The 13,245-nt window shown below is 35.0% G+C and overlaps 1 protein-coding gene across 1 annotated transcript in view; it reads left to right on the top strand.

Annotated features, from left to right (window-relative positions):
* Window positions 1–657: 657 nt before the first annotated feature.
* LOC128225104 (calcyphosin-like protein) overlaps window positions 658–13,245 on the top strand; it is a 28,144-nt gene continuing 15,556 nt past the window's right edge. Inside the window, exon 1 of the mRNA XM_052935136.1 lies at window positions 658–695. The gene's annotated coding sequence lies outside the window, so the exon portion shown is untranslated. The remainder of the gene's footprint in view (window positions 696–13,245) is intronic.

The raw sequence follows: 13,245 nt of genomic DNA, 5'->3' as shown, positions 1-13,245 counted from the left end.
AATTAAAACAAAAACAAAAAAAACAACAACGTTTTTTTGCTACATTGACGTGTTCAATTTAATTGATTTTGACTTCCTGCACGCATATTGTTGTTATTTTCACTCAAAGTCTGAAAGAATGCTTCAAGCCTAGTTGTAGTTTTTGTTCGTAGGTTTTGTTCCATGTACTTCGAAGGTAACTCTATAAACAAACTTGATCTAGCCGCCTAAATGAGACAAGACATGTGAACAATAATGGCAACTAGCGTCCCCAAGAGGTTCTCTGAATAAGAGAGTTTGTAATAGTGTGTGATTATTCTTTTGAGATCTCCATATGATGCATGTAAATCGATATTGTCGGCGCATATGTATATTCGGTGATTATTAACGTTGCTTTCTATTGCAGACACTATGCAGTACGATTTTAGATGGAAATGGAGATTATCTTTACAATATATCAATATTTTTTTTAAACGTTTTAATACAAGGAATGCTTAGAAATCATTTCTCTGGTGGTATTAAGTGTGCAATAAATGAAGCTTAATGGAAGACCGTAAGCTGATTTAAGTGTATGGTTATGACTGGTTTTATCGAGAGTTTTGAGTTGTCGGAATGTTCAAGTACCCTTAATTTTGCTTCAAGAGAAAACATCATTAAGACGCCGGAACGTTCTGCCTGCCTAGAGAAGAGAGTTGTTCGGATAACGTGTATACCAGGTAATACTTTCCTTAACCATATTGCAGCATTTGTATAATTTTGTTTTCTAATGTTTTGGTGACATTAATCAGCGAAAATCTTTGATATTTCCACTATCGAAGCTATTAAAGTTCGGACTATTTTCTGTGAAAAATCACCACGCAACATGTTCTTTGAATCCCTTGTTTCCTTTGGCTTTCAGAATTATTTAAAATGTAACCTATGTAATAATTTAACTGTAGCAATGTCGAGGTTACATCTTTCATCTCAGAATCTATCTTTTGAAACCGGTAGATGGCATCGTTCACACTGTATCCGTCGTGAAGATACGAAGTATTTAACATGCAAACTACTGGAAGGCGATAACCACTTTGTGATATAATGTTATTTATAAGCTGAACTCCGTTAAATGTGTGTTAAATCTTAACTTGGATTTCGATGGTGCACTATGTTTGCACTGTATGTATGTGTAGGTAAATTAACACCTCCGTCTATGATGTGGCCTTTCACGTTCTCTTTAATCATGTCTTTCCTTACCTGTGAAAGCTTTCGCGAAAAATCAAAACAAATCTAAAAGCTAGTATATCTTAAAATTTTCAAATGCTCCATCTGCTAATGTACAATTTTGAGCCATGTGGCCTATTGAGCCTGTATTAATATATAGACCATAGCTTCATAATGAAAATTATATTTGCATTTTCGTGTACGTGTTAGTTTCTACTGTATTATTGTGAACGTATGGAATTGAAAACCCCCCATCTAAAATAGTCTTTGTTCAATTTCATAATAACATTTACTTTTGATTTTCCCTACAATATACAATACTGAATATACTGTTCTATTTTTGTATTTGTCAATAAAGAGGATCCCTCGCAAGACGTCATATAATACACACATTTATTCAACGAGTTCAAGCAATTTTTAGAAAACAAGCCTTTTTCGACCTTACTCAGACGAGGTGAATAAATTTGTTTATTATATACCTTTTAATATTCTGTCAAAAATACTGCATTTTTTAACTGAAACATACAAATGATCGGACAAAAAATCCCGTATCACACACTGCAATCTTCTGTTTCCTTATAACACACTAGACCGGGGCTACTTTTTTCGATCGTACATGTTCGGTAATTTCCGATTTTATTTTAAGATTGACCTGCCGGTTTACTTATGATATAAATAAATCGTTGAAATGGTATTATTGTTCAGTGGTATATGACAGCAATTCTTAATAAAGAAATATTTAGCAATAAAAGATTGGCAGTACCGGCTAGATTGGATGAAATCTCAATCCATTTTCGCAAACCACATGTCCGAAGTAATTTTCACAACCACTTCAAAATGCTCGGCTACTCAACTGATACATCACTATCAACCTCGACGACAGATCGCCACATAAAAACAAACGTAGACAGATTCGTGTAATGGATAAGTGACAGTGATTGAGTGCTCCAAGTTATTAGTTACATGTATAAAACTCACATTTATCAGTTCAACCGTTTACTTGTTTTAAAATGGCGGACGTTTACTTTCGTTTTCGTCAATTCATAACGGGCGTCACACAATGTCGCGTGAATTGTTTATATTCATACGCCATTCATAGTTTGTATTGTACATGTTTTCTTGGTACTATTTTGTCTAGTTGCTTATATAAGTGGAGCGGCGTTGGTCGGGTGAATGCAGAAGATACGTGGTGTGGTCCTCGCAGTTCGTTTTAGTCACACAGAAACCAATATGATATGTTTTAAAATCAGAAATATGTGGTATTTCAGAACATTGGCTTTTTCCTCACAATGTGCATTTTATGGATTCTGTTTTTGAGGGGTGTGGTGTCCTTCTTAGGCGATTTCAATGCAAAATATGATTTTGAGAGTTTAAATCCTAGAGACAAAGTATTGTGTTAGTTCTTTAATGATACAAATGTGCTTCCTTTGAACACGTTACCACTTTGTACAGGTGTTTTGTTTTCGTACGTTTCATATGATGATAAATATCAAACCCTGATTGACTTTATTTGCATGCCTATTAAGACTGTTGATATGTGCACAAATTGTGAAATAATTGATGATCATTGTCTTAATGTTTCTAGACATAGGCCAGTATTTGCAATTTTGCATGTACCATTGAACATTGGTTATGATAACTGCGAACATTATGAAATGGGTAATACGCTGAATATGCGAAAAATTGTAGAACATGACATGATAAGATATAATGATTTTATAAGTAGTGATTTAGAAATGTCATATTTTGAACATTGTAACATGAGTATTTCTGATATTGATAACGCATATGCTATACTAACTAGTAAGTTAAAGGACTACTCGTTTCAAGCGATACCAAAGAAGAAATATGTAGAACATTTGAAACCATATTGGAATACCGAGCTAACAGCAGCGCACGCGGACATGGTGGAACGGCGGCGCGTGTGGTGCTACGAAGGACGTCCACGCTCCAGTGACCACTTTGCTTATAAACAGTATAAAGCGGCAAAACGAAAATTCCGCAAGTTGCATAGAATATGTGTTAAAACATATCTCAGGAAACAAGATGAGGAATTAAATTTGACAGCCGAAATTGACAGCAATCGTTTCTGGAACATTGTAAATAGAAGACGCAAAGCTACTAACCAATTAGGATCGGGAATGAACTTTAACGGGTCTGTTGTTAGAGACCGTGAACATATAACCACGCAGTGGGGATTGTATTTTAAAATCTTGTATGCGCCATCTGAAAACATCGAATTTGACGACCAGTGGAAACGAACCTTGTCTTCCATGCTAGGCAACTCCTTACGCGAAATGATTTGTAATATGAACACATGATATACGCTAAGACTACACTTTCTTCTATTATTGCTAACATATTCACTTCAATGTTACGTTTTGCCTATGTCCCAGAACCTTTGAAAAGGGCAGTTATTATTACCTGACACAAAGGTGGCAACAAATGGAGAATACTCCTGACAATTACAGGGTGATTGCTCTTTCTTCGGTTATTTTAAACTCTTTGAAATGATTGTTTTAAAGCTTCAAAGCGGATATAATGTCAGTGATAAATAAGCAGCAATGTGGCTTCCAAGATAACATGGGGTGTCTAATGACGTCATTTATACTACGCGAAATAGTTTTTCTTGCTCATGAACTAAATTCAAAAACATATGTGTGCTATATGGACGGTAGAAAAGCCTTTGATTCGGTATGGCACGATGGTCTTTTGTATAAAATGATTAATGAATGTAAAATAGAACAAACAAGTATACTCGCGTTCTCTGCCATGTACAAGAACATGAGGAGTTGTGTGAAATATCAAGGAATGACGTCGTCCGGGTTCGACGTACGCCAAGGAACGCGACAGGGAGGAAAAACTTCGCCGATTTTGTATCTCCTCTTTATTAATGGATTAATTAATGAGCTTGTAATCCATTTACATTGAAAACAATATATAACAGCATAGTGTTACCTAAAAGTTTGTATGGCTGTAAGCTATGGACACACCTATGTAAAACAGACATATCAAAACTAGAACGAGCGCACATGTTTTGCATAAAATTTATTCAATCGTTTGGTTTATGGATAAGTACGGATTTTGCATTATGTTCAATTTCATTTAATTCCATTGAAACTTGTATCGATTATAAGAAACTTCAGTTTTTTGGCCAGCCTTGTCACCTTTCGAACAATTATTTACCAAATACAGTGTTTAATAATAGGCTCATAAGATATATGAACTATGAACACCAGTCTTAGGGTTATATCCCCGAGTTATACAGACTCTTACAAAAGTATAGATTGCTTGAATATCTGGACATATTAGACAAGGAACATTTCCTACTAAGCACGTCTAAGCACATATTGCACTCGTGTGTGACTTTGTGTGAGAAACGTGAACGTGCGACGAGACTCTTTAGCCAACCGCGATTACAACAGTTACTCCCATACGTGTTGAATGAAAAACAACATTCACTGCTATGGAAAATTGCGAGAGTCAACGACAAAAAATATTGCTGAATTATCTAAAAGAGTACTTCATATAGTGGGGAAATTATCATCGCGAACTTTTCAACATCAGTGCTCAAAGTGTCACTGCATTAACGACAACTTTGTTGTTCATCGCCTGTGCTATTGTCCACAATTTAGCGATCTTCAAAATAAAATATGGCAGTATTTGTATAAAACATTTGGAATCATTGAATACATGACATTTCTGAATTGTACACCCCTTGAACAATGCATTATGATAATTCGTGTTGTTGCTGGTGAACTATGCACGACTCCGTCTAGTTGTCTCTTTCTGGCTCGTGCAGTATGTAAAATATGTTAGCATTAGAGTGTCGAAAATGCCAATAGCAGCATATTTGCGCATATAATAATGGTTTGTCTGTAATACTGATCTTTTGCCATGGTTGTTTATTCATATATTCGTATGATTTATTTATTATAATTTGTCATATATTTCCAATCGATGTGCACTCTGTAGACATAAATTAAAATCTTCATATAGTTTTTCCCTAAAGTGATATCATATAACACATTCGTGGATGCAAATTGAAACCTAGAATTTCTCTTTCGTCTAGCTTTCTAATTTTGCAATCTACTATAGATAATAATTCAATAACTTAGGTCGTTGCTACATTAATATGATGCAAATTGAAATCTAGAGTTGTCTTTTATCTAGCTTTGGACTCTATAGTTATAAACTCATTTTTTGTTTCTTTTGATACAAAAAGTCTTTCTCTTTACTTACGGGTGATTTTCATATATATTCTGCGAGAGTATGTAATATAAACAGTCGTATATGGTTATAGTATGTGCTTCATTGCATTTGTACAATGTGATGGTCCATTTTTGTGTGTTTAAGTGTATTCATGTATCTGTTTTATATGCATCGTTGAAATTGCTCATTTTCTTGTACATTTGTTATACTCTTCACATATGGAGGAAATAAAATATCTATCTATCTATCTATCCATACTCAAAATGCTTCAAAATATTCAAGGTATTCAAAAAGGCTACAGTGGTATATAACTTAAAGTAAAAGTGGTATGTAGCTTTATTTTTACCGTTCTAAACTACATAATATACAATTTAAACATATAGCCTGTTTAGTGAATTTATACTTTAGCAGCTTTATGTAGCTTTATAAAACACTTTTGATTTATTTTGTATAGCAAAGTGTACCTTATGGTAACACTATCAAGATGTAGTATTTTACTTACATGTGACCTCGTACACACCTAAGGGTTATGCCACAACCATAACATATCAAAATATCAATTGCAGGAACAAAATATGGCACATATGCTCAGGTGCAAATAAAGCTCTACCTTTGCATCTAGCCTCATTGAAAGTATTCTTCCCATTGCAACATTTTATTCATGATGTTGATCGTTTCAACGCCACCACAATATTACGGTCTTGTAGTTGTTGGTTTTTAAAATTAAATACAACCGCAAACAAGTAATACACATTGAATTACACTGTTAATGGGATTGCATCGGAAGAAACATGTTGATTGCACCAGCACAATGTTAATTTATACTGTCATCATAAGTATAAAATCACAGTAAAAAGACGACTATGATCACTGTTTAACTGCTCTGATCCCGCTCGACAAGAAACTTAGGAACACTTTTTTCACTTTTTTGTTTCTATTCATTCGATCATACGACTATAACTGTACACAAGAACAAGTCAACTACGGGTACAGTGGTTGTCACAGATTTTCGATCTCTTTCAAACTTATGGCTATGATATCTAAGCTTTTAATCTTTAACAGTTAAGCCGTGAGAAGGTGAGCACTCTTTAAAACTCTTTCGAATCTTTTGTGAGATTTATTTTGCCCAATTGTCACCTACTGAAAATTAAAGTGAAAGTGAAAGAACAACTACATGAATGATCTATTCATTAAATTCTCAATGCTATATTTTGAATTTTCTTTCTAAACTTCGCAATGCCATTTGATCAAACCTAACATGTAACCATGCTTCTATATTGTTAAGTCCTCAATGATAAATGAGTGTATAACTTTTATGTTAAAAAAAATAATATTAAACTGAAGTGCTTAACAATTATGGCACACTCCGGATATATAACTTATGCTTTGACGTATTTATTATAACTGTCACAGGTGCATACTTACAGTAACTTATTATCTGGATGGTCCTTTAACTACGGATAGTCAATTAAATAGAATTGGTTAGCTGGATACTCCTGAAATTACAGCTGGTCAATTACAGAGCATTGGTTATCTGGATGTCCCTGAAACAAGGGATGGTCAATTACAGGGAATTCGTTATCTGGATATCTCTGAAACAAGGGGTTGTCAATTACAGAGCATTGGTTATCTGGATGTCCCTGAAACAAGGGATGGTCAATTACAGGGAATTCGTTATCTGGATTCCTCTAAAACAGGGGATGGTCAATAACAGGGAATTCGTTATCTGGATACCCCTGAAACAAGGGATGGTAAAGCACAGGGAATTGGTTATCTGGATGTCCCTGAAACAAGGGATGGTCAATTACAGGGAATTTGTTATCTGGATACCTCTAAAACAAGGGATGGTCAAATACAGGGAATTCGTTATCTGGATACCCCTGAAACAAGGGATGGTAAAGCACAGGGAATTGGTTATCTGGATGTCCCTGAAACAAGGGATGGCCAATTACAGGTAATTCGTTATCTGGATACCTCTTAAACAAGGGATGTCCAATTTCAGGGAATTGGTTATCTGGATACCCCTGAAACAAGGGATGGTTAAGCACAGGGAATTGGTTATCTGGATGTCCCTGAAACAAGGGATGGTCAATTACACGAAATTCGTTATCTGGATACCTCTAAAACAAGGGATGGTCAATTACAGGGAATTGGTTATCTGGATACCCCTGAAACAAGGGATGGTCAGTTACAGGGAATTCGTTATCTGGATACCCCTGAAACAAGGGATGGTCAGTTACAGGGAATTCGTTATCTGGATGTCCCTTAAACTAAGGATGGTCAAGTACAGGGAATTCGTTATCTGGATTACCCCTGAAACAAGGGATGGTCAAGCACAGGGAATTGGTTTTCTCCCACCTCAGATAAGTAGATCCAATTATTTAACCATGTTTATATTCTTATCTTGCCCACGGTCGAAGATAAAATGCCCGAATGGAACTCCTTTTACCACATTGTAATTACCTTCCTTGTTGAAGACTGTCGTCAGTAGCATCAAGGAAATCTTGTCTTATGGTAATATTTAGAACGCTTATTAATTATTTCTCGCTTCAAATGTCACCATAAAACAGTGTTCAGGCACCATTCAAGAAATAATGCTTCATTCTCCTTAGAACTATTTAAAAAGACCGATTTGACTATTAACATTAACTGGATCACTGCGCGTATATCCATGACATTATTTTCACTAAGCAAAAAAGAGGTCCAGCAAAAAATACATTTTTACTTAATTTTGTTTAACTGAGGTTGGAGAAAAAGCATCTACCATAGCCGCTCGTATAAGATAGGTTCATCCAGACCCTCGCGCAGGGTGTTTTGCGGAAACTCGGTAAACCTCGTTTCCGCAAAACACCCTACGCTCGGGTCGGAATGAACCTATCTTACACTCTCGGCCATGGAAGATACTTATAATCTGGATGTCTTGCGGAAACGAGGTTTACCGAGTTTCCGCAAAACACCCTACGCTCGGGTCGGAATGAACCTATCTTACACTCTCGGCCATGGAAGATACTTATAATCTGGATGTCCCTTAAACTAAGGATGGTCAGGTACAGGGAATTCGTTATCTGGATTACCCCTGAAACAAGGGAGGGTCAAGCACAATGAATTCGTTATCTGGATGTCCAGATACCTAGGGATGGTCAAGCACAGGTAATTGGTTATTTGGATGTCACTTAAACTAAGAATGGTCAATTACAGGGAATAGGTTTTCTGGATACCCCTTAAACAAGGGATGGTCAAGTACAGGCCAGTACTTATGTGGATACCTCTGAATCAAGGGAGAGGCCAAGCAAAGGGAAATGGTAATCTGGACGCCCCTTTAACTAGGGTTGGTTGAGCACAGGAAATTTATTATCTTGGTGTCCCTTAAACAAGGTATGATCAAATACAGGGAAAAGTTTGTCTTTATACCCCCTTAACTGGAATGTCTAGCTTGGGGAATTGGTTACATGGATGCCACTTAAACAAGGAATCGTCAAGTACAGGGAGTTTGTTATATGGATGCCCCTTAAACTAGGGATGGTCAAGCTTGTTGAATTGGTGATCTGGATGTCCCTTAAACTGGGAACGGTCAATTTTAGGTAATTGGTTATCAGGATGTCCCTTAAACTGGGAACGGTAAATTTTAGGTAATTGGTTATCTGGATGCCACTTAAACAAAACAAAGTCAAGAACAGGAAATTGGTTATCTGGATGACCCTTAAACTACAGGGAATGAGTTATCTTAATGCCCCTTAAGCAGGGGACGTTCAAGCTCAAGATGGTCAAGCATAGGGAATTTGTTATCTCGATGTCCCTTGAACTAGGGATGGCCAAGCACAGAAAATTGGTTATTATCCGTTTAGTCATATCCGATGATCTGAAAAATATAAACATTTACAACAAATACTTTTAACATAAACATTCAAACTTAAAAAAAATCATTTGACCAGACGAACGACACATATAATGCAATCGAATTAATTATCTGTTTATGGATATTCAAGCGACATCTAATTCAATATAGCAAACTCAAAGTCTTTTTTTAATTTTCTCAAAATATCTACCTATGTTCATGTTTAATTTCTATTATAATGTAGCTAATACATGTACATGGAACACTTAACCCATTCCATTGTAGTGGTACATGACATGGGAGCCATTCTTTTTGCAGCAACTTAGCTTGACTGTTGTGAATAATGCAACCTGAATTAAAACAAAAAAACCTATTTATCTATATAATAACACGTACTCTGTGATCACTTTATCACAATTGATTATTTCTAATGCAAACTCGTCACATTGATGCCAGCATTTGTTTTTATTCATTCTTACCAACATGTTCTGGGATCGTAAAATAGCACAAGCGATTTATTGTGATTATTGTTTTTGTAAATTATTAATGGAAATGCATTTTCTAGATATTTATGAGTATCCATGAGTTCATTATGCATCGCTGAAATTACTATTAATAATGGCCGCGCGCTTGCTCAGATGGTACAAGAAGGGTTACGGATTATGATTACTAGGGTTGCACGACAGTACTTTCTTATAGCGGTCTTATAACCTGTGCAATCGGACAAGATAATCCACTTTGGACTGAGGAGATGGTTCGTCACGCATACGATTTCCTATGATACTCATTATTTATAAACGAGCTTGGAAATAGGTTTATGTAAAGGTTATTGTTTAAATGCGTTTAACAGATAATTGACGTCGAATAAACATTATTTTAAAACAAACTATGAGTCACTATGAATGACGTTTTTAAATCGAAATATTTTTAATAAGAAATCCATATTTTAAAAAGTAAAGTATAATTTCACTGTTTCAAACATTTCTCACGTCGAAATCAAACTCAGCACGCACATGGCTGGACACAATTTTAACGACGTCATTTCCGAAATGACTTAAGGCTCGCTTTTCTGAAATCTGGCACGCTTCTCTGAAAGCATACAATAAAGTTTCAATTTATATCCATTTTAGACATATAATTAAAATAATAAAATGTGAGTTTTAGTGTTAGATCGCAACAAATTTCACCTCGTTAACACATAAAGTAAATTCAGTGTTTGGTGTTCACTTGGTAAAATATATTTCGATCATACACTAAAACAATGTATTATCTTTATATCATAAATACTCTTTCGATGATTTCCAGCGCAAAGTACATGAAACATGGAACGTAGATAGCATTTTAGCGCGAATATTTCCTACGGTACTCATGTATGGCGTTACGTCAGTTATAACACTAGTTACTTTACCAAGATTTTTTTTTAAATTTCGTCACTTACGATTACGTTTATGAATTTCGTTACGGTATGTGTAATATATAACCCGTTGCATAAAAGACTGTATTAGATGGCAGCTCACTGTACGATCATAAATATGTATATATATCACGCCTACAACGTAAATGACGCAATGCCTTTAGTCCAGGACTGGTGACGCCATATTTTTCATATTGGGTCACCGAATTGATATCGTACCAATAAGGTATTTTCCGATTCTGATGAATATTTCTATGAATAAATGAAACATTTAAACATGTTACATTGTCGGCCTGATATATACGTTACGGGGCGCAGGAAACCATATTCGGGTTCGAGCTTCGCTCTCATCCGACATGGTTTCCTTTGCCCTGTATATCCCACATCGAGTCACCTACTAACCCCGTAACGTATATTATCACGCCTCCAACATGAATAACGCAACGTCATCGGTCCATGACTGGTCACGAGGTATTCCCATATTGTTCCATAATGGGTCACTAATCTTTATAGCTTGCCAAAATGGCGTCTATTTTCTGATTTCGATGAATATATGAAACATTTCTCAGATAGTGCTGGCGTCTTGATCACTGCAAACAGGTTGTCGACATGATATATAGGTTACGTGTCTGGTATGTGACACGATATGGGATATAGGTTACGTGTCTGGTATGTGACACGATATGGGATATACTGAGCAATGGAAACCAGAACGGATGAGAGCTCCCACTAACTCCGTTATTTATAATATAACAAGTTCAATGTATGCCGTTTAAAAAATAAATATAAAAAATTATGTAGTTTATTTTATACATGTCTGTGGAATTAAACAATTATCAGCTATTATTTCATTTTCGAACTAACATTTCGAAACATAGACACTGAACATACAACGAGATAATATTTTAACCAATTCGGCACGCGGAACTGAGAATAAAATAAAATTAGCATTATGTAAGTCAAACTAATCGGAATGTTTTTTATATGGCAAAACAGAACTCACATCTGATGAGAGTTTCACATAAAAACATGATTCAATGAAGACTGCTATATTATGCCTAGTTTGAACTTATTGTGTTTGCATCCATTGCACCTTTAAATAGATGTTTTATATAGTAAAATAAATATATGATCAATTATATGGGGATGATACTATTTAAACTCACTTATATAATTAGGTCAGAAATTCAAGGTATGCAATTCCTTTTTCAAAAATTTGGCTAAATAAATGCCTTCATTTTGAACATTTGGAAGGCTGAGGACAAGGACAAGAGACTAAAAAGAAGATTTGTGGCATGTTTTATCGGAAACATTGACCTTGATGTAACGTAGTCTGATATTTATGCTTAAGCGAATTAAACGACGTTCATGTGTCGAACACATTATTGATGAAGATAGATCTCTTTTGGCCGGATGGCATCACATCTAGAAAATGGGTTTCGAAAGAACAACAAGAAAACGAGATAAGGGAAACTAAACAAAATAATTACTTATCGTGGGCAGATACAGCGTGAGAGCCGGACAATATTAGTTGTAATTCGGAGGACTTCAGACCGTTTTGCCATAAATACGTGGATTATTCTGACTCTTAAACTGATCAGACCGTAAAACCTACCCAGTTTCGGGCATCGGAAAGTACGGTTGCGAAAGACATTACACGACAGACAAATGGTGTGCAATTGTCTTCCCGGCAACCGTTATGCAGAGAACACGAAACAGAACAGAACAGAATATTTATTCGACTTAAGCATAACAAGCTTATCGTCATAATAACACATATACATACAAAAACATATATATGGCATGCAACAATTTAAACACAGCAAATTATACGAATAATTCATTTGATTTAATTGTTTCTGGTATTTAAATGGTGAGAATTAATTTATATTATATCATATATTTTTATTGAATATTAAATACAGTCGGGCGTTATTTAAGATTGACCAAACAGTAATCATGTATTGGTTATGTATATAACCACATATGACTGCGTATAATGGGTCATAAAAGTGCATTAGATTACATCGTAAGGACAAGGAAAATGATGCAAACAGGTACAAAAATAACAAAACATAGGGAAAAATACAACCAACAAAATATCGTAATATCGTAATAGAAAGATAGAAAACATCAATGACACATAAATTATTTCAGCGAATCACGAAGTTTAAACGCCTTATCACAATACATTGCTAATTTTCTAATGAGTATTATATTATTACTTTGCATCAATAAAATATATTTCATCAAACTAGTGTGAGTATAAAAGTACTTAGGAATATACTGGCGTCTAGGTCTGCATACACAGGGCATTTGAGAACAAAATGGAATTCGTCCTCAATATCATTTTCTTCCATGTCTAGGAATTTTATTTTGTCGACCTATCTCTATATTTAATTTATGCGAAGTCAAACTTAATTTAGCCAGATAATTTCTATATTTTGTATTTTCTACCAGACTGAGATACGCTGATTGTTCAAAACCAGTTTTAATTTCACGGAATACATCTAGAGCAGAGGATAAATCTAACCCAGATCTCCAATTTCTTATATATATATATATATATATATATATATATATATATATATATATATATATATAT

The sequence above is a fragment of the Mya arenaria genome, chromosome 2 (assembly GCF_026914265.1).
Source record: "Mya arenaria isolate MELC-2E11 chromosome 2, ASM2691426v1".
Taxonomy (NCBI): Eukaryota; Metazoa; Mollusca; class Bivalvia; order Myida; family Myidae; genus Mya; species Mya arenaria.
Note: the sequence above shows the minus strand (reverse complement) of the source record. Positions and strands in the feature narration are given on the sequence as shown.